The 23,384-nt window shown below is 42.9% G+C and overlaps 1 long non-coding RNA gene across 1 annotated transcript; it reads right to left on the bottom strand.

Annotated features, from left to right (window-relative positions):
* Positions 1-21,884, bottom strand: LOC146445465 (uncharacterized). Its single transcript, XR_014855096.1, has 3 exons — positions 21,594-21,884; positions 4,633-5,210; positions 1-2,947 (listed from the first exon to the last, which is right to left on the bottom strand). It is a non-coding gene; the product is annotated as an uncharacterized LOC146445465 (long non-coding RNA).
* Between the last annotated feature and the right edge of the window lie 1,500 nt (positions 21,885-23,384).

The raw sequence follows: 23,384 nt of genomic DNA, 5'->3' as shown, positions 1-23,384 counted from the left end.
AGCCAAAAAGCACACCTGGTATGGACAGGGATACCCTTCAGCCTAATGCATATTCATAAACAATTATGCATATTCAAACTTTTCTCCAAACTAGTTTGCATGTTCCAGGAACTGCCTAGCTCCTCCTTGGATACACCTCCTCGGAGCATGCACAGTCGTCTTTAATTGATTCTGTTATTACTCCCAGATTGTAGTTTCTGCAGACAACAGGTGCTGATGTCACTGGCAGGGTCTGTTCATGGGATGTTATCCAGTTCAAGCAGGCAGTTAAAGCACTTTAACAAAACTGTAACAGCTATTTCACTACTATGTCTAAGCTTAGCTAGCAACAAAAAGAAAGGCATTAGTCATCATTACACAGCTATTTTTCACAGCAAGGCTACCTTTGTAAAAAGAATTAAAATTATACACATAGTATCCATTGTAATATTTGCAAAAAGCCAACATATGATATGTATTTATCACACCCCCAAGATCATCAAGTCCAACCTACAGTTGATCACCACACTGTCAACTACACCAGAGTTTTGAGTGTCAAATCCATCATTACTTCAACACCTCCAAGGATGACAGCTACACCACCACTCTGGGTAGTCCATTCCAGTGTTTGAGAATCCCTTCCATGAAAAAATTCCTTATGTCCAACCTGAACACATTTCTTCACTAGTTTCTTCCCGCATACAGAATGACTCAGTCCTTCCTGTCTCCTCTAGCACACTCGGGACTGGTGCAGCACATGGCCTGGACCCCAGGGCCTCCCAGGCCTGCCCTCTGCTATGCATGGTCTCTTCCTACAAAGGCCATCTCTCTTGTAAATCCATCCTAAATACATGTTGCGTGTTTGGGTTCTTCAGGGATTTTTTTTTCCCATCTGAAAGGAAGAACCTGTGAGGGGAGGGGCTTGTCCAGAGAACAATTAGGGATAATTAGGAAACAAAAGAAATGGCTGATCACTCTGACATACCACATTATGGACTTGGCCAAGGGAAACAAGAATTTGGGAGCCATGCCTGCGGGACGGGGAGAAGCAGGGTGGTTTTTGGCAGTTTCTGAGCTGGAGGTGGATCAGTCTCTGCACTGTCTGGAGGGCGGATGGCTGGGGGATTTTTGGTGCTGGATTTCTCCTGCCCAGGGGGACTCACTGCTACAGCTAAGCCTTTCTTGCCATTTCTCTTTGCCATTGGTGGGATGTTGCTCACAGGAGCGACCATTGGACTGGGACTTGTCGACACCTGTCCTTTCTGGGAGAGAGACCCTCAATATCTGCCTGGGCACCTGAGGGCAAATACGGGCCCTCACACCCTCCCTCTCTCTGAGGGAAGCACCTTCCGTCTCTTTCCTGGAGCCTCAGCTGCTGCTGCTGCTGTCGCTGTCAGCAGAACACCACACAGGATACTCGAGAGCCAGGGGAAAACCGGAACACCCCCCACCCTCCACCTTCTCTCTCCCTGAGGATGCCATTACCCCCTGGGGAGGGTCAGAGCTTCCGGTGGTTGCCCTCTGAAGCCACCTGAGCCAAGAGTGCCCCCTGCAGCTGTGGGGGAGTCACTGCAGCGCCTCTGCCTCGCTAGGAGCCAAGAGCACCCCCTGCAGTTTATGGTCATAACTACACCAAAGATAGTAGTTGCAGCAGTGACAGGCAGGAAAAAGGCTGTTATTGGGTATTTTATTTGTGTTGTTGCTGTTGTTGTTTGTCTTGTTATAAAGATATATATTCTAGTAAAGAACTGCTATTCCTTTCCCTGTATCTTTGCCTGAAAGCCTCGTAATTTCAAAGTTATAATAATTTGGAAGGAGGGGGTCATCTTTTCCATTCCAGCAAAGTCCTCACCTTCCTTGGGAGACACCTGTCTTTTAAACCAGCACAATATAATAACAAAAGAATATATTTCATTCATTTGATCAGAACTGTTCACGTTGTCTGAGTTCCAGCAATTCCACATAGGAATAATGTTGCTCAGGAACTGCTTTGGTGGACCAAGAGTTTTTCTCTCCTGACTACATTACATCCCATCACTTGGAGTTATTATCTTGAAACAGTGAAGCACATTTTGTGAATTATGTTAGCCAAAAATCAGTTTATTTATGCATTGCCACACAAAGAGAAGGCTGCCAAGGGAGGGGCAGGAAAGGCAGCTTTTTCCAGTCTTTTCTTCATTAGATATCATTTTTTTACTAAGTAAAAACCATTTCTTTTTCTCTCTTCATGTTCACATGTCTTGGCTGCGGTCAGCACTACAGAGAGCTTGGAAAGGTATGATTTGTGCTGGCAAGAGGGTGGCCAAGCTGGCAGAAACAACAGCTAATGTACAGAGCAGCTGCTGAAGGACAAAATGGCATCTGCTGCATACATCAGGTCTGTGCCACATTATCTCTGTGCTTGGTGATGGCCTGCTCCTGGGCTCTAAACAGATGGTTGCTATGCAGATTCAGGACATCTATCAACCCTGGTTTTGGAGCACAGCCAAGAATATCAGAGCAGGAATCCTAGGTGGGCAACCAGAATTTCTGTGCAAGGTATTAAGCCAGAGGCTGGCAGATGCTGTAGCACACTTCTTTTCACTGTGGGGTCGAAAGAAGATTCTCACTTCAGTTCTCATCTTCCACCAGGGAGAGTTTGAGACAGGGTTATCTCTCCATGAGAGAATCCACTCCCTCTAGCAGGAACCTATTCCTAGTGTGGTACCACTAAAGAAGTGAGCTTTCCCACAAAGTTCTTTTAGGAGTTGTGCTGTGCATGCAGTCCTTAGAATATGTTGAGAGGGTAGTTGCATATCCGTGGAAAATGCCTATTGCAGACAGAGCATGTGCTGGAGAATGTAATAACAGTTGATGCCCTTCACATGCAATTAATTTGTGCAATCTTCGCTGGAGTATTCAAGAACAAGCCACTTCAGAATATATGCACTCAAGGAACTTTGCCCATAGGACTCAGATAGGCACATTCCTGTAGGACAGATACACAGATAGTAGAATTACATTGTCATCTATAACTGATGCCTGATGGTTTTTGTCTTTGCTCTTTATATCCTTTTTATACATTTTAAACCCTTTCTCATTCCTTGTACCTTTCACTCCCTGTACCTTAGCCCTACATGTCTACAACCCTTGTACTCTGATATTCAGCCTAGTTCGGCATTCTCTGGGGAAGACGAAACATCCCTATTATCTCCGAACTAGAAGCTCCAACCTTGGATGGGGCCTCCTCTCTGGAACATGTTTTCGTAAACTAGATTGTAGTCTCATGGGGTGGGGGGGGGGATAATTAGAATAGGGGGACAATGACTTCATTTGTTAGGTTTCTTACTGGGGGATTTTAGGTACGTATGCTAATTTTTAAGGTCCATAAAATTGTATATGCGTTGTACACGGGGTGTGCTCCTTGGTGTGATTCCACCTTTGACGAGGGGGCACCTGGGATCCTATTAAAACCAAGGTAATACCCTTTTTCCCTACACTGCTATGTCTGCCTCTTATTTTTACCAGCTTTTAAGGCATCATAACAAGTGAAAAGTAATTTAAACTTGGTTTAAAAATATGCTTTTACCAGCAGCGATTTAGTTCAAAAGCATGAGAAACAGCAAATTGATAGGTCTCTCTTGAAAAACTTCAAAACCTCACTTCTACCCCCAAGGAAAACTCATTCATCTCCCCAGTGAACCCTCCAGGAAAAATAACCATTGTGAAGTCCATATTACTACTGCTTTTAAGTTTAAAAGGAAAATTATGGTATCAAGATCTTTCCTGGGAAGGAAAAGGGGAAGACATTTCCTATTTCTTTTCAGCCAGATGCAAGAGATCTGTATTAACCTGACTTTTCTCCGGTTTTGGGGTTGCTGTTTAGTCTCAGTCAGGTAAAGACAGAATGCTGAAGCAGAAGACTCCTATATCTTCTTTGGAGGAAAATCTGTTATACCACAAGGAAAAGGAAAGACAGCCAGAAATGGCTGGACAAGACTTTGGCCTTAATCACACACAATTCTGCAGCATTGCTAGGCTGTAAGCCCCTTCACAACAGCTTCTCTCCTTCAGCCTCAAACCAGGTGGAATTGTGCTGCTGAGGCAATAAACTGGCAAAACTATAGAGACCAGCTCTTTGAATAACAGACCCTCAGTTTAACAGATATACTACTCCAAACCTTTGCCAGAAAAACTGAAGGCAAAATGGAAATGCATCATGAAAAATGTGGCCATCCTGCTGAAAGAACTTTAGTAAGTGACAAGCCTAACTAGCTTGAACAAAAGCAAAGTAAATATTTTAACACAGCATCCTCTTAATTTGGGTCCCCAATAACTTTTCAAGAGAGTACAAACAAAATGAGTAAGGATTTATTCTGGCAACAGTCAATTTGCCCTGCAATTTAAAATATGCAGTTGACTTATATATTTTCCCTTCCCGACACAACCTCCTTCATCCCTCACTGGAGTCAGTAAGTCTCATTCTCCCACAAAGAGAGAATAAACCTCAGTTCTTCCAAAGAAGTACAGACCTGTTAATGGGGGAAAGAGGTCTCAGGCAACATCACTGGAATGTTGCAACCTGATCTTATAGCTGAGAAACTATTTCAAAAGAGGTACTTTTGGAAGTAAGATATAGTAACTACAAATTAAGGGGGTTTCAAATGCTCTTACCAGTTTAATGCAGGAGCACAGGCCAATTTACATTACTCTTAATCTTTTAATTAACAGCTGTTTTCATCTGTCAGCTTCCAGAGGAAGGTACCATATTTTTATAAGAGAAACATAATGGCAGCTAGAGACACTCACTCTAGAAGAAGATGAGATTTTAGTACAAATCATTTACACACACCAAAAGAATTTTTTAAGTTTCCTTTTCCCACATTAGTTTAATGCCAGACCTTATGGTAACACACTGAAGTGCGGTGGTAAATGGTGTTGCATCTAGCTGGTGTCCAGTCCCTAGTGGTGTGCCCCAGGCATCAGTGTTGGGCCCAGTACTGTTTAATATCTTTACTGCTGAACTGGATGAGGGGAATGAACAAATTTGCTGAGGACACCAAGTTGGGTGTGAGTGTCAATCTGCTGGAGGGCAGGAAGGCTCTGCAGAGGGACCTGGACTGGCTGGATCGACGGGCTGAGGCCAATGGTATGAGATTCAACAAGGCCAAGTGCTTGGTCCTGCACTTTGGCGACAAAGTTTTGTTTAATTCATTGTCATTTCTTCTACTTCTGGTGCCATGGCTCCAACACTGGAATGAAAGACGACATGAGTTACAAAAGACTATTAAAAACTGTTTCTACATGTCTCAAACAGTTTGTTCTTCATCCTAAGAACAGGAGAAAAGTTTCTCTCCTTTCTGAACATCAGCACTGAGACTAACCTTGGCTTGGCTGATTTTAGAGCCAATGGGGGAAAAAACGAGGGAAGAAGGAGGCATGGGCAGGTTCACTGTGTTACACCAAGTCAGTCAGTTGCCTGTGATCTTGGGTCCATCCCTAATACAGCCCAGCTGTGAGAACTCAGCCCAAGCTTCTGATGAAATTTCTTGAGATGTGAGAAAATCTGAATAGCAAAGCCACGCAAGATAAGATAAAATTGCAGAGGGAAGACTGCTGAGACAAAGATAAGTAGTAGCTCAAAGATTCAAGGAGAAACCAACATTGTAGGTATATGATCCTAAACGGAAAACCACGGTCCTGACAGCAGCTCAATAGCCTCGAGGATCGACTCATTCCAGAGAACAGATATCTATTCCTCCCCACCTGACTATTAGGTGTTCAACTACTTTGTCAGCAAAACCTTTTCTGGTGCCTGATCAGGAGTGGTGAGCACACTAATGCTTAGCACAGTTGCTCATTGGTTATTACAATTGACTATATCTGTATCAGGAAGTTGTGTTTCTGTCATGGTTTGACCCTGGCCAAATGCCAGGCACCCACGACAGCAGCTCGCTCGCTTTCCCCTGCCAGACATTTCCCCTCCCCTGGGCACAGGAGAGGGGAAAAAATTAACCAAGTAGTCATGAGTCAAGATGAAGACCGGGAGAAAAACACTTCAAGGGCAAAACAGGCTCAACTTCAAGTTACACAGTGAATTTATTACTAACAGAGTCAGAGAAGGATAAGGAGAAGTAAAATAAGCCCTTAAAGATACCACTCTTGACCCCCAACCCCTCCCTCCTTCCAACTAACAGTGCAGGGGGACAGGGCGTGAGGGTTTGGGTAAGTTCATCAGTGAGGTCTTTCTTCCACTGCTCAGGGAGAGAAGTCCTCCCCCTGCTTCACCGCGGGGTCCCTCCTATGGGAAACAGTTCTCTATCTCCAACATGATCCAATCTCATGAGCAGCAGTCATCCCAAAACTGCTGCAACATGAGTCTTGTCCCACGGGCAGACAGTCCTCCCAAAACTGCTGTGGTCACTCATCCATAGGATGCAGTCCTCCAAGCACAGGCTGCTCCAGTCTGGAAGCAGGGGGCCTATCTCTCGACTGGGTCTCCCACTGGAACACAGCCTCCTCCAGACACCCACCTGCTCTGACATGGGGCACCTCCCCCATGGGCTGCAAGTGGATCCCCATGGGCTGCAGGGAGACAGCCTGCTCCACCATGGTCTTCACCACGGCCTGCAGAAGAAATTTGGCTCCAGCGCCTGGAGCACCTCCTCCCCCTCCTTCTCCACTGACCTTAGTGTCTCCATGTTGTTTCCCTCACATGTTCTCACCTCCTTCTCCTTCTCTGGCTAGGAAAAACTGTGTGTGTCTTTGTTTTTTTTTTCTTCTTAAAAATGTTATCACAGAGGCATTACCACCATCTCTAACTGGCCCAGCATTGGCCAGAGGCATGTCCTTCTTCAGAGCCATCAGAGATTGGCTCTGCTGGATATAGAAGCACCCAGGAGCTTCTCATAGGAGCCATCTTTGTGGCACCCCCGCGACCAAAAATCAGGCCAAGCAAAACCAACACAATTACACATTTAACATTTGTACACCATACCGGCAGTCTCTGCACACAGCAAAAGGGAGCCAGACAGACAGTACAAGATTAACTTAAAGAATCCTGACCTTTTTTGTTTGCAGTAAGCAAGTTTACTGTGGGAGATTAAAAAAAGCCTTACTGGTAAATCCTGTTCACTTCCATTCACTCTTTTTCACCAAAAAGCATCAGGGAAGTGATTGGATTTGAGGGCACGTGACTGGAAGCAGGCAGCCAATCTGTGCTTAGCCTGCCTAAGCAGAGTATAAAAACGCCTGGTTTTTTGCAAGAGTTTTTCAGTCCAGCAAGATTGTCTTTTTGTTCCCCAATGCTACAAATGGCAGGCCCAAATCAGAACCAATGAAAGCCAGTGAAAGAAATGGACTGCACCGGTAGCATCACCCTGCTGAACGAAGAATTGGTCCACCAAGGAAAAGGTCCAGTAAAGAATCCAAAATGCATATCCATTACCTATCAGGTGAGCAGCAGGGGAATAATGGGAGGAAAAATATCCCTGGAACAAACACAGAGCTTAGATTTTCTAAGAGGACTCCTGTATCGGTAGAATATATGTATCTTCAATGCTGGGTATCCATGCATGTAAAAGATTTCCCTTCTACCAAAATTTCTGAATTGAAAGCCTGGCAGGCAGTAGAACAGAAACCCTTTGATATTGCCAGAAATGGCAAATCCGAGGCTTGCAGCCATCTCGCCACATGGGGAACAATAATTGCGGCTCATATAGACAAGTGCGCCGAAAATAACCATCTTGTGGCTTCAGAAACCGAAAAGTACGCAAAAAACCACCATTTTGAAACCGAAACCAGCGTGAACAAGCGCCATTTTGTATCTTCCGAAACTGATTCCCCTGACCCCTCCGCCCCGGCCGTGCCCACCTTCTACTATTCCGAGATGAGCCTATTCCCCACGGTTCTGCTTGATTATGAAAATCTTGACCCAGTCAATCCTTTCGATTCTGGACCCTAAGACGCCGAAAGGGAGGCAGATTTGCACCCTCCGCGGAACAGTAATGCTGGAGCACAGCGTTGACGGAAATGCAGGGGAGATGCGATGCAGGGGGGTGAGCGGAGCCCGCGGGAAGGGAGCCGCAGCAGCGGCGCACTCCGAGCGGCCCTGCCGGCAGCCCCATGGCTGTGCCCCCCGGCATGCTGCGGGTAGCTCCCCCACCGTGCATGCCACGAGCAGCTGCCGGTCCCTCGCCGGCAGGCTCAGATGGCTTCTCCGGCGCGGCGGCGCCCGCCCACAGGCTGCAGAGCGAGGCAGCACCGAGCCGGGCGGAGAAAAGCGGCGGAGCCAGTGGGCAGCTTCCCCTGCCAGGGGAGGCTGACACTGCCCTCAAGAGAGCCACGTGCGGACATGGCGGCGGCACTGGCAGCAGCGGGTCCTCCGTGCTCGTCCCGCGGGGTGGCACCGGGTCGTTGCGAGTGCTGGTCCGGTGGCACGGGCCCCACCCTCAGGGCAGCCCTGCGCCGACATGGCAGCGCGCACACCCCGCCTGCGTGAAGCGCTGGGTGTCCATGCAGTGGCGGAACAAAAGTTCCTGCAGCCTGTAGTGCTCCGCGCAGCCCGGCCGTGGCGGCGGCCAGCAAGCACAAGCGCGTCTCACACGGGCTCTCCGAGCCGCAGCAGATGGCAGCTGCTGGGACTGCCCGGCCACTCTGGTGGCGAAAGCAGCAGAGAAAGTGGATGTGGCCGCGCCAGGCTGCCAGAAAGCAACGCGGCAGGCTCTGTGGCCGGGCTGCAAGCAGCAGAGGATGAAGGTGCTGGTGGCGCCGCTAGGCTGCGCGCCGAGTACAGCGGCCAAGCTGCACACCGTCTGATCTACAGAACTTTTACACCCCTTGTTCGAATTGCGATGGGACCCTGATAAACCTGTTTGTCTTGCTGACAAATGGGGGAACGAGGACGTGGCGAGCAACACAACTCACTCCCCGGCTTGTGAAGAACAACTATTTATTAATTAACAACCAAAGAACGGAAGTACTGAGATAAGCTCGCTACTTCTCACAACAAGGCAGACCTGAAAACGGCATTCTCAACGCTGCTTCTCACAACAAGGCAGACCTGAAAACAGCGCTCCCAATGTTGGGTGCTTTCCCTGGCAAGTCCGAAAGGGCGGAAAAGCATCTGCAAAGCACTGGGTCACTTATACCCTCGCTTGTTACGCCCCATTGGTCCATTTTGGATCCTTTGTCTCATTGGCTCGTTTGTCCAAATGTGATTGGCTCATTTTCTCTGGTGCATTCCTGTCCAGTCATTGTCTAGGGGTCTGTCCTGGTTGGTTCTTGTCTGGTCCAATCGGCATTCTTGATGACATCACCTTTTTCTGTTGGGGTATTCTAGAAACATCTTCCTTTATGTGGGTGCTTTCATGCATATTCATTTAATGGTTGTGTTTCTATGTTACACTTTGTACAGCATCTTGCTGCGTAGTAACTCTAATGTAAGTAATATAACTGGCTTAACTTTATAATAACCTTATGAACTCATTAACATATTATTAACTCATGGACATAATTAACTTTAGCGAACTTAAACTCATTTACAGCATTGCCATAGTTGCTAGTAAGTTTCAAACTTCTGCTGTTTTAGTTCAGTGGTTTGTATCCTTTGCATGTGTTTGAGTGGTTGTTTTTACCTCACACTGTGAGGAAAACTGTGTGGACTAGGGACAAGTTGTCATGGCTGTTATCAGATGATAGTAATTTCAAACTGTACTTCCAGACTTTTCTAGGCAACTAGAAAAGTTTTACCTGTGGACAGAGGTGGGTGGCCTCCCCTTATGCAAAACGCCACTGCAGCGTGACCCCTGTCGACAGACTGACTTTTTACAGATGCATCCAGCAAAACCAGCAAAACCAGCAAAGCTGAAGTGGTATATAAGTAAGACTGCCCAATAGCATAAAAAGGTGTGATATGGAAGGATGCCTCTGTGCAGATCTTAGAATTAGCTGGTATTCAATATGCCTTTCAGTTTTTTATACAGGAGCCACTAAATATTGTAACTGATTCTGCCTATGGTGCTAATGTTGTTTTTCATTTAAAGTGCTCTTATTTATGACATGTTGATAATCCCCTTTTTTTTTACAGAGTTATGGACATTGCGGATTTTGATTAACAGTCGACAGCACAATTTTTATGTGCTACACATTTCCTCTCACGCAGGTTTACCTGGCCCTATCGCCAAAGGTAATAATTATGCAGATATCACTGTTACACCAGTTATTGTACCACACACTTTTGCACAGACCAAACTATCTCATGACTTCTTCCACCAAAATGCTTTTTCTTTACACAAACAATTTCAGTTAACTTCTTTGCAGGCATGTGACATTTTACTGTCTTATGCCTCGTGTCGTGGAGTTGCTCCTGCTCCTTTGGCAGAAGGCATTAATCCTCGAGGCCTGATTGCTACCTCTATTTGGCAGACTGATGTTACTCATATTCCAGAATTTGGTCATTTGAAATATGTTTGTTATAAATGAAATTATGGAATTGGCTTTTGTAATTGGTTATAAGGTTGGGTTCACTGTTGCATGTATGTTAATTGTTAATTTTCATATGTTATAGTTAATTGTTATGTATATGTTATTGTTAATTGTTGTGTACCTTTATTGATTGTTAAATGCACCTGTTAAAAGTTCTTGTTGAGAAAGGGGAGGGAAGTGGGTGTTAACATCTAGGTCCTAATCAGCGTAAGGGGATAACTAGACAATCATCATTGGAAGGCAGTCAACCAATAAGAGGAGCCCTGGTCACAACAACAAGCCAATCAACACTGCACAGAGGCGGGGCTAAGACGGGTTTAAACACTAACCCACAGCCTGGAGGTGTGCTTCTGGCTGTACCCTTGTCGGTGGCAGAGCACCCAGTGCTGTACCCCTCTGATTTGTTGGATAATTTTATTTTTTTATCTTTTTATTCTTTTATCTTTTAATAAAACTTTATAAGAAGTGGGCTTCATTTCTCACATGTTCATGTATCTGTTGACACTCTTGTTTTTTGATGGCACCTGCCTACACTGAAGAGAAGGCCTGTGATGTCACCTGGCACTAGCTTACCTGCTTTGATGCTTAAGGTTTTCCAAACACTATTAAAATGGACAATGGGACAGCCTACACTTTGGAACATACTCGTCAATTCTTACAACAGTGGCGTGTCCCCCACAACACAGGTATTCCTCACTCTCCCAATGGGCAGGTGCTATGATCTAATTATTGAGGTTCTTTAGAAATACCTCTGCCTGAATTAAGGTGCAAACAAGACCATATGCCAGTCAATAGTATGAGTTTTATTTGATAGTAAATATGAGAGAGAGAAGGAGGAAAAGAGAGAAAAAGAGAAGTAGGAAAAGAGGTGGGGGGGACAGAAAGAGGGAGAAAGAAAATATCACCATACATGGATCCCAATGATGTCACGTTGATCCTCTCCAGCTGGTCTTCTCGGTGGTGATGGTCCCTCCAGAAAGCACAGAATCCCATGGGTTAATATACACTCAGGCCAGGTGGCAATGTCCAGGCATGTCCCCCTGCGGGAGGGGCAGTCTCTTGCAGCAGACTCTGCTTGCTTCACATGCACTCCTGTGGTGCAAGGCCTCTGGGGAGCATTTTGGGGGGTCTTTGATGGATTGTGACTTCCCTGCAGCTGCCTCTCACGTGAAAGTCCCGTGGATGTGGCCTGTGGGGTTGGGGGGTTCCACAGCTGGGCCAGTTTGTGTAACAAAGGGTGGGTGTTTATTGCCTCTCACCAGAGGTTATGCCATGCACCCCAAACCTCCTCCCACCTCCATCTTGGCTGGGAGGGAAGTCTGTGCAAATCTGGCTTCTGTAAGCTGTGCTCTCCACCCACCCCAAACTCAGACAGGGATGATTCTCAGCACAGCTGGTGGTTTTGGCCTTTGTGTATGTACACCTTTCCCTCAGCCTGAGATGATTGAACAATAGGTTCCCCTTTATCTAATCTCAGCAGTTTGACTCTCAGTCCAAAGTCCCAGTCAGGTATTTTCAGGAAGGCTTCTTTGATTGTAGCTTCTTTATATACTTTTTTGTTATAATGAGCAAAACTTTATAGCAATGTTTGAGGCATGAACTGTTTCAGCCTCTGACAGCAGGCCATGTTGAACATGCCCACAGGACACTGAAAACCATGCTTGAAAAACAAAAAGAGGGGGAGTTGGGGGGCCCTCATGACAGATTAGCAAAAGCCATGTATGTTCTCAATTTTTTGAATCGAGATGAGGTCAGCCAAACAGCATGTGAAAGACAATATTCTTTCGATACAAGGCTTATTCCAGACCTCTGGTGATGGTAAAGAACTTGTTAACAGGGCAATGGGAAGGACCCTTAGATCTATTGACGTGGGGCAGAGGTTATGCTTGTGTTTCCACAGGTCACCACATGAAATGGGTTCTTTCATGGTATGTACAGCCATTTGTTGCCCCATCCTGATTGGTAGAGGCACTGCGAATGTCTTACTCCCTAAGATGGATGGAGCAAAGGAATAACGCTGTGCATACTGATACCATGTGCGTATTGTTCATGTCATAGGCATATGTTGGTGTTTTGAAAGGTTGTTGCTTTACTACACCTGAAAATGTTTCAGGATCTGTTCAAGTTTTTTAAACATTAAGTACTATTTAGCATAGCTGCCTTTGGTGTGTTTTCATTAATTAAACAAAGAAGGGGGAGCAGTGAGAGATAAAGAAAAGCCTTACTGTTAAATTCTCTTCACGTCTGTTCACTCTTATTCACCAAAAAAGTATCAAGGAAGTGATTGGGTGGGAGAGCACGTGATTGGCGGTGACACATGGGCAGGCAGCCAATCTGTGCTTTGCCCGCCTAAGGGGAGAGTATGAAAAGGCTTGTCTTTTTGCAATAAAGAGATTTTCTTCCAACCACCAAGGAGATCTTATGCTTTGTTTCCCAATGCTACCGTTCACAGGTATTTTTGGCTGCAGAGGACTGAGATCAGTCAGAAACAGGTAATCAACAGACAGCTCAATATTCTGCACAAATGCCAAATGCTAAACTAAAAACTATATGACTGTGGATGCTCTAGCAGCAAGTCTTACCTAATTAAGTGAAGTACAAAGGTCACAGATTAGGATTTAAGAAACAGTGTGAACCTATTTAAAAAAAAAATTTAAGAAATAAAAACAAGAACAAAAATAAACGAATAGCCAAACAGGAAGAAATTCTTGACAATGGCTATTGAGAAACCAGTGCCGTAACTTCTCACTTGCCTGTCAGAGTTTATTCAGTCACCACTTTTTCTCCCAGCACAAACCCACAGTGGAGTACTGCATCTTATGGATCCCATTTAAAATCTTTATGAAATTGCCTGGAGGAGGCTGTAGAGTGAATTTACAGCAAGTCTGCAGATGAGACCACTCCAGGCAGTGAATGCAGGGAGGACTGCCATTTAGAATGGTTGGAGGATTTGGCCAAGAGCTTAATGAAATTAAGTTAGCACAAATGGAAGTTTGTCCATCTGCACAGAAGAGCTCCTGGCAATGATACAGGTTGGGAGCTGATTGAATGGGGAGCAGCTCTGAGGAAAAGTGCCTGGAAAGCTGGGCTGACAGCACATGGAGCATGAGCCAGCCCTGACAGCAAAGCCAACCAGCTGCCACCACCCTCGTGAGGAGCCTGAGCTTTCGCTCTGGAAGGGGAGGCAGGAGACTAGGGCTTATTCAATCTGCAGAAAAAATGCTTTGGGGGAACCCTAACAGCCATTTATCTGAACATACAGGCAGGTTATCAAAACAGAGGAGCTGGGAGCCTCACAGCAGTGTATGTCAGGGAACACGAAGCAAAGCGCCTTAGGCAAAGAAATGGTCAGACTGGGTATAAACAAACAAAAAAAAATGCTAGGAATAGGTTGCCTAAAAAGGCTGTGTAATCTTTTTAGGTTTTCAAGCCCCAAGTTGTTGTTAAAAGGGACGGCAGAAAGGGAGTCTTGCGACACACTCAATATGAGTTATAAAGCAAGTTCCATTTATTTTACCGTATGAGCGGCTTATATACTGTTATAATGTTTATATTTATTGATTATTAATCTACTGGTTAATTACACAGCTTACAGTTTACATTTTATTGCATTCCACTCTCACCCTGAGGAGGAGGGCTCCTCCTCAGTTCCTCCTCAATTTTCCCATGAGATTCTCTCACAGCTCAGAGGCACAGCTGTGCTTTTTAGGTATCTTTCTCATGGCACCTTCCCAGGGCTGTACTGTGGCCTGTTAGCTAACACAGGCCTTGCTTGCCCTGGCACAAGCCCTATTCTGCATCACCAAGTGAAGACAGTCCTGGGCAGCCTGATTTGATTCTGCTTTGACAGTAGGCTGGATAAGTGACCTCTTGACAGCCCTTCTCATCCAAGTCTGCAGCTCTTTGCTGACACAGCTCTCTGAGGGAAATAACTTTTCCCTCCCACCATTATATCCCACCACCCATTAGCTTGAATCAACACAAGTTCAATCAGGTTAGTTTAAGGAAGAAGAAAAGAATCAACCTCACTTTCATTCAAAAAAGCTCCTGTCTGTATCCAAAGCCCTAATAATTTTAGGCAGTATCTTACAATATAATCACTTAATTTTAAAGTCATGGTGATTGTTTTGAACCAACTTGCATGCTCTGAAAAGTATTTGAAATTATGATGTATTATTATTTTTTTTGAAGGGAAGTAAACGTGATTCCTAAAACCAAAAACTTCCAGAGCTTTATAAAGTTCCCATGAGCATATCTACAAGGCAAATAATGTAGAAGAATGTCTATTGCGTAAGTAGACATCCTGAAGACTCCTTAATGTATAACAATAAAAAAATGAGTTGGTACCTTGTTTTGTGGAATCACAGTTCCTCTGCTATTGGGATATTTTGAAATCAGGTAATGTACTTGCTTTTATAACAGTTATTTCAACATAATCAGAATAAAAAGGACATATAGAGGAATACAAACTTAATAAGCCTCAGAGATCTTGTTCTCAGGAGGAGAGAAAACTGTACTTCAGGAGCCTTCTGGTGGCAAGAGAAGAGATTAATATAACTTTGGCTTTAAGATACAGGTTTCACTGACTATTTTGCTTCTTGCTTATGTGCAGACGGTATGTTCATGGAAAGACAGTTTTAAATTTGTATGTATTGCCTTAAAAGAATATTTGTTATAAAAAGCTAATCAATCAATCAATACACACACAGAGAAATACCCAAATATATACATGCACAAAGACACATCATGAGAGGTTTCACTGTAAGAACTGTGACATACTTCCATAAAAATGAGTCAAATTATTAGGGCATGATTTCTTTCAGGTTCTGTCATAAGGACCAATGCCACAAATTACATGATCCAGTTGAAATCAGTGAATATTAATGAAATATCAGAGGCCTCAGGAAAACATCTTGGAGTCAGTGTAAAATTATACGTGCTTACTCTAGTAATCTCCCTGTTGTAATTATTTCATTGAAATAAGAATGTTCCTATTTGTGTTCACACTGCAGCCCTCTACAGCTGGATAGAAAACAGCGTAATTTTTTGAGACTTTTTTGTATTTCAAAGCTTGCAAAACTATATGTAATTAAAATAATCCATATAATCTCTACATAAAGCATAGATGTGTAATCTCTCTCAGAGAAAAAATGGAAACCAAGATACCCACAGTTGCCTGGAAGCTGTGAGTTTGGGAGTACTTCCAAGTTGCATGCTTCTTTGTAGATAGGAGACAGGAAAAGAAGCAGTTTGTGATAAAAATCAAAATCAAAAATATGTACTCCTAAGGCTATGCTTGCAATTTCCCTGTGCTATTATAGTTTGATGGAGAGGGAACTGAAGCAATCCATGTCAAGTAGGATATGAGGACAAATCAAGAATTTAATAACAGCCTACATCAGCATTGAAAAAGACAATGCAAATAAGGCTTATTGTCCAAAGGTCATGATCTGACTGTGCAGACTCAGTCCTCAGTGTGATTTAAAGCTGTTCTTTACACAGTGCCTCTACTTTATCATTTTCCAACTGCATATGCAACATTACTTCAGGTTCTTTCTCCAAGTCACTCCCTGTCTGTCTTGGAAACCTTTCAAATTAGCTGCACCTTCTGTTAGGGAAAAACACAGAACAAAATATATAAATCCAAATGAAGTTTTTTTTCTATGCTTCAAGTTAAATCTCGTCTCATAGAATCTAATAATACAAAACTGTGTGCATAGTGTTTCAGAGCACACACAATATTTGTGGACTCGAAGAGAAAGAGTTATATTGTTGTTTCTAGATATTTACAACTGAACCTTAGCTTTTTTCAGAAAAGTAGTTTTTAATTTGATTTTAGTAACATTAACTCTGTTATCTGCTTAGCATTCTGGAGGAGCTTTTGGAAAGTCAGCACATCAATCTCTGTGGGAACTGACAGCTGGCCTGTCTCAGCTCTCAAACACCAACCATGTTACAAACAGCTCATACCCGTGAGAATCTTAGTATGGACAACAGCTCGTACCCATGAGAATCTTAGCATGGACACAGAAGCAAGAAGCAAAACAACAGAGGGAAACAACAAGAAGGAATTTGTACCTTTGAGAGGGAGGCTGTTTTCTATAAAATATGTGTGCTAAGAATACCTGACCAATAGTGTTGTAAAAGAACAAGTTAGGAGCCAATGGCCATGTGGCGCAAATGTTAGAAAATAGAATGAAAGAGACTTTGTAGTAATAAACTTCCCCTCTACCTTCCTTCCTACTTGGCCTGGAGCTGTGTCTTTGCATGTCGTGCCCATCTCAACAGTGACAAATCTCTTCTACTAAGTATCAAAAAGCTTCACATTCATCTATTGTTTGTAAAGGTCTTTTTTTAACAGTGGCTGCTTACAGTAATTCGATCTGGATCCTCACGAAAGCCACTGACAAGTGCATAGTTGATTATATCATTAAATGTACATGCACGATCAGGGATTTCATCTTGAGAGACAGAAATTCTGTCCCAGTAAGATTTTTCTTTCACAAATGTCAGTAGCCTGTCCATTTACTTCTCTCCTTGTTTTTAAGATTTTTTTTTTCAATTTCTCATTTCTAAACCAAATCCAGTATTCTTTCTGGCTTATGGCTTAGATTATGCACATATTATCTTATTATCCTGATCATCCGCCTCTATTTCGTAAATTCTTTCTACCTACTTGTTAATTTATTTTTACTTAGTGGAGTAGTGTCACACAACTTTATAAAAGTTAGGCTCACTGTGTTCAAACAGCTGATTTCTCCTTGTGATAAATACATGTCATAATGTTGGCTTTTTGCAAATATTGCAATGGATACTATGTGTATTGTTTTAATTCTTTTCTTACAGAGGTAGCCTGCTTGTGAAAAATTGCTGTGTAATGATGACTAAGGTCTTTCTTTCTACTACTAGCTGAGTTTAATAGCAGTAAAATGGCTGTTATAGTTTTATTAGAATGCTTGAACTGTCTGCTTGAACTGGATAACATCCCACGAATGGACCCTGCCTCTGACATTCCAACTATCAGCACCTGTCACCTGCAGGAACCACAATCTGGGAGCGATAACAGAATCAATGAAAGACGACTGCACATGCTCCGAGGAGGTGGATCAGTTCCCAGAACATGCAAAATAGTTTGGAGAAAAATATGAATATGTATAACTGTTTATGAATATGCATTAGGCTGAAAAGTGTGTAAAGGGTGTCTCTGTCCATACCAGGTGTGCTTTTTTGGCTGAATGCCAAAGCACCCAGCACTGACCTTTTGGTTTTATCTGTCCCTTATTATCTTTTATTAAACCTTTTTAATCCTAACAGGAGAGTGAACCTTGTTTTTCACATCCTTCACCTTTTCCTTCAAATACATTTCTTTTTATTCCAAACTAGGGATAAAACCACATCATCTTTTTTGTTTCTTCCACACTGGCACACTTTAATTGATCTGCAAAAGATGTCAGAATATGTTGAAGCTGAACAGCTGAGTATAGCACTTCAATCACTGCCAAAGCCAATTTTTACAATATTTTCTAAACAAAAACAACAACAAAAAGAAGAACAGCAGCCCAGAGACTGGATTTTTTAATCTCTTATTTAACTGCTTTGGGCTGAACAACTCCTGTTTTGATGATTGATCTGCACCCCTGCATCATAAAAGTGCCAGATTCTGCTTCATTTTTAGAAGTCTCTGAAAGGCAGTATTGCTTCTCAAAGTTATCAGTTTTAAGGGTTATTTTGTTTCTTTTTTCCCATTAAATGTAACTTTTGTAAAAAATGTAAACATGATTGTCCCAGAAGGCAGAATGACAGATATGCTAAAACTGCTTTTTCTATCACTTCTGTTATCATGTGAAATCCACAGGGAAAACAAAAATATAAACCCACATACATTATATGACCTACATAGTCTTGAAATTGTTGCTAAACCAATGTTTATGTTTTGCACTGTGTTAAGCTGAAAAATAACTCTTAAGTTATGCAACACATGAAAAACTCAGCTGTCTTTGTCAAAAAATTGGAAAGCCTGCATACAAAGAAATCTAATTTCATTGCAAACTTGTCATTAAGCTACACGCTCATTGGTAAGGCATCTAGAAGGAATTCTTACCCCTGCAGAGTGTACATAGAAATTTCATCAGTATTACAAAATGTTTAGAAGATTAGTGCAGATTTAAGAAGTAAAAGGTATCTGAGGCAGGATTTTATGTACCTGTGAGTTGCCTGATGAGGTTCAACCACCTTGGGAAGGACTCCAATGGGTATAATAGCAGGTAGGTTGCTGCAAGCAGCCAAAAGGTCATTTTAAGTTCTTCCAGAAGATTTTAGCAACTATCAAAGCCGTCTGTAATTAGGAGACCATCTAAATATCATTGAAAATATTCAAGTTGCTGTGAGAGTTTGGGTGTTGGCTGTGAAGTCCAGCAGCTGCAGAAGTCTTTTGTTATCAGTTAATGTGGGATATTAAGAGAATTTAAACTGAATAGTCCCTGGCAGGGGCAGGAGACTGATTGAGGCAAAAACTATGTTTACCTTTTGCATAGGTGATTAGCAAGAGAAGTTAAGCAGAGATGATGGTGATCATCTCTGACATTAAACCAAGTTCTTGTAATGGCTAAAGTTATACTTTGTAACAGTACAAAACCATAATGTTTCTGTTCAATAAAGGAGACTTTATATGAACCAGACTGGGTCCCCAGTTCAAATGCCAACAAGTTGCAAAGTCGTTTTTATAAAACAAAAAAACTCTCACTACTAACAACCTCTATGAACTAATGTGACAAGACAGCTATATCAGCTGCTCAGGGCTGAGCAATCAGACAACAAAAATATTTCAATTGCGCAGGTGCCAGGTGTACCTATCACTGATCATCTTCAGAGTGCTAATATGAAGAAGCTTTGCTGAGTTCATGATGACAACTGACAGATCTGTCTCCTGATGCCCTTTCCAAGACACTGTGATGCTGAAACTAAACTACTCTTCAGTAGCGAGAGCTACAAATTTTGATCAAGTCTTCTTTTTTGTTTAGAACCAAGCTGAACAGTAATGAAGTGAAGAAAAGGTGATTAACAAAACAGATGCACCCCCTGGCTTTAAACTCTTGGCTCAGACTGTGATTAGCTGTTAGGTAATAAAATAGCCCTGCACCAGCTCACTCAGCTGAAGTCCCTCCTACTGTGTAGGGTAGAAGAAGAAGAAGATCTATCTTTTTGCCACTCTCCCATTGTAGAGAGCAGGACAAGCTCTTCATAGCTGTTACAGTCACAATTTAGGAACGACAGAGTTTATCAACTATAAAGTGTCTTCTCCAGAAGGAGTATTTATGGACACTCATACAAAGCCATGAGCTGGTCTGTACTAAATTACGAATGAGAAAGATTCTCTGAGCTTTTGCCCCCCTTCCACCAGCACAGGCCCCTGTCTGTGGCTTCCAGGGCTGAAGGCTGAACTCTTAATTCAAATTCAAATTGTAGGTAACAGCTCTGGCCTGATGGCTTATCAGCTAAGCATGCATTTCAAACCAGCCCAGAAACCGCAGAATCATCCCATGAAGGACCGTCACCTTGGAGGGGGCTTTGGGGGTATCCAAAGACCACCAGGACATACAGACACTGCATGGTGCACATGCTAATGATATTAATGACTTCTGAGAAATGATTTGTATAACCACTCCTATCCTGAAGAATGTAATTAATATTCATGAATTTTACCCATAACACTGTGTCTTTGGGGTACTGAGGTATGTGTGTTTGGTGGAAACAATTCCCACACATCCGGTGCACCGAATAAAACAAATACCCACTTCTCTGACTTGGTCTCTGAAGTGTCTCTGAGCTCGATTGGGGCGAATCACAAACTGCTACATAAAACCTCATAACACAGGCTTCGCTAAACTCTTGGCAAACTTACATTTGGGTGCCCTACAACCCTGATAATATCATGTATTGACAAAATTTATGCCTCCCAAATGTGTAAATTTAGTGTTAAAACGGGTGATTTTGGAATAAAAGAAGAGCTACTCTAAATTATCGCCATGCACATATATATACACATGCACACATGTACGCACATGCACATATACACACATATATAAAGTATGTGTGCCTAAATACATATATATATATATATGTGTGTGTGTGTGTATATATGCACCTTTTCCAAATTTGAAGTGTGGAGGCTTCTCAGTTTAAGAAAACCAGGAGACTTTAGCAGATGCCTTATTACAAAATTCTATCCATGCCCACAGCTTTTAAAGATGAACACAATTTACACACTACTCCCACAAAACTCCAGACAGAATATTTGTAATTCAGATTTGGCTTGCAATGTATTCATTTACATTTTATAATGACTTTAGCAGTCAAAAAAAAAAAGAATGAAACAGGTTTTTCCCCAGATACCAGAAAATAAAATGAACATATTTAGTGCACCAGTAGTAAGACCACAACTTCAGTTTTGAACATCAGCATCAAGAAAAGAAATTGCAGCAGCCAGATTAAGCACTTACTTTGCCATAGAAACTTTATGAAACACAGACTGTGAAAATCAAGGTCCACTCTCCTGTTAGGATTTAAAAGTTTAATAAAAGACAATAGGGGACAGATAAAAGCAAAAGTACAGTGCTGGGTGCTTTGGCATTCAGCCAAAAAAGAACACCTAGTATGGACAGAAACACCTTTTACATACTCTTCAGCCTAATGCATATTTGTTGCTGTGTCCCTGGCGCAGTTGAGCGCCCCCAGCTCATCACACTACAGCAGACCACCACGAGACGAGACTTGGGAGTAAAGTGCTTCTAAGGTCAGGGTGACTAGAAAGTATGCTCCCAGAAGGCATTGAGAGTAAGGAGATTAATATCTATTAGCACATCAGCCTATTGGCCCAGCTCCTCTCTCCTCTCATGTTATTAATATGGTATAGTTCTAGAAAATTCGCCTTTGTTTGTCTCTGCTGGCTTCTGTTGTTGGAAAATATGCAGTTCTGTACTCTCCCCCCTGTTCTCCCATTTGTTTAAGTAAATGTCAATCCCGAACTCTGTAAACCCCATTGGTTCCTCCGTGGTTTCCCCTCCTTCCCTTAAAAGCTGCAACACAACGCAGTCTGGGGCTTTAAAGTCGCCGATCTTGCCCCGTCCCGTCCCTCCTCCATCTCCCCTTACCGTTTAATAAACCTCCTGGACCACCAATTCGACTGCCTGCGTTTCTTGCCTCCGCTCCCGATCTCCGGGTTGCTCTGCCCTCCCGAGAGCTCTGCCTTTTCCTGGCCACCGTGCCTCCCCCCGAGAGCGAGCTGCCCTGCCGGGGCTCCGAAGAAGCAGCCAACCCGATCTCGAACTGAGTTAGTGGGTTGCGAACCCCATCACATATTCATAAACAATAATGCATATTCATATTTTTCTCCAAACTAGTTTGCATGTTCCAGGAACTGCTTACCCTAGCTCCTCCTTGGATATTCCTCCTTGGAGCATGCGCAGTCATCTGTCATTAATTCTGTTATCACTCCCAGATTGTGGTTCCTGCAGGTGACAGGTGCTGATAGTTGGAATGTCAGAGGCAGGGTCCATTCGTGGGATGTTATCCAGTTCAAGCAGACAGTTCAAGCATTCTAACAAAACTATAACAGCTATTTCACTACTATGTCTAAGCTTAGCTAGCACCAGAAAGGAAGACCTTAGTCATCATTACACAGCAATTTTTCACAGCAAGGCTACCTCTGTAAGAAAAGAATTAAAATCATACACATAGTTGTCATGAGTGGAGACAGAGGGTGGATAGATTTTACCAGTTGCCTAGGCCTATGACAACTAATAACCAAACCTACTCAGAGTGACCTGCACCCCAAGTCTCACTCACAAGTCCTTATAAAGACAGCCGAATTATGTCTAATGTAAAATAGATTATGGTTTATTAGACACAGGTGAGAATGGAACAAAGAACTAGATAATTTTTACTACACAAAACATGAAAAGCTATTCATAGCTAAAACAAACATATATATGTGTTGCCCAAAATAAGGAGATTAAAACAATATAGCGCTAAAAATAAAAAGGTACCTATTAATACTATTGTATCTAGCAAAGAAGAATACAATTTAGGAAACTAATGCTTCTTACCAAATCCAATTTCTGGAGCTGGGGATGCATCAGGTCCTCTCTCAATCCCTTGGGAAGTAAACACAGAACCTGTGTCCAAGCCCAGGGGAGAAGACTTTACTTCATGCTCCAATGTCCATGTAGAAAAGCTTCTACCTTTCCGAGGTTTCGTGGTGTTTTTTATAGGAAAAGAGTGTGTGTATTTGCGGTCACTTGAAAATTCTTCACATTCTCTCAGTGTCTCACCTTGACCTCCAGACGCCAGCATTCGATAGCCCGGATTAAGCTATTGACTTAATCTGAGCCATCAATCTCTGGCCAGCAATCAGGGAGAGAGAGAAGGGGGAGGGGGGTTGTCCTGCCACAATAGTATCCATTGTAATATTTGCGAAAAGCCAACATTATGATATGTATTTATCACACAGACCCTCTAAACCCCCTCTTAAAAACTGGCATCTGAAATTCTAATGAAATCTCAGCTCAATAAGGGACTTGTCATCTTTCCTCTGAACACAGTAACTCTATATGCATTCTTTAGTAACTAAATGCATGCACCTAAAGCCCCATTAAAGTTAATGGGAGTTACATGGGCACCTAAGTGGGAATGACCCTATAAATATTCTTTCAGGGCATATAGAATGAAAAAGCAAAGTCTTCACAAGTAGATTTTTTAAATTATGTAAAATTTCTGCAATTTGGAGTAAGTTCCAAACTTATTGGAAAGAAAGAAAGAGCAATGGGAGGAATTTCCAACCTGGCTTTAAATTACAATTGCAGGAAATCAGGCTGCTTCTTTCAAAACTGGAGATAATTAAAAGTCTCCAGCTGAGTTATATCTCTCTGCTGTTGAGAATAACA

The sequence above is a fragment of the Lichenostomus cassidix genome, chromosome 1, assembly GCF_008360975.1.
Source record: "Lichenostomus cassidix isolate B80296 chromosome 1, HeHo_3.0, whole genome shotgun sequence".
Lineage (NCBI taxonomy): Eukaryota > Metazoa > Chordata > Aves > Passeriformes > Meliphagidae > Lichenostomus > Lichenostomus cassidix.
The sequence above is the reverse complement of the archived record's forward strand: the minus strand, read 5'-3'. Positions and strand labels throughout refer to the sequence as shown.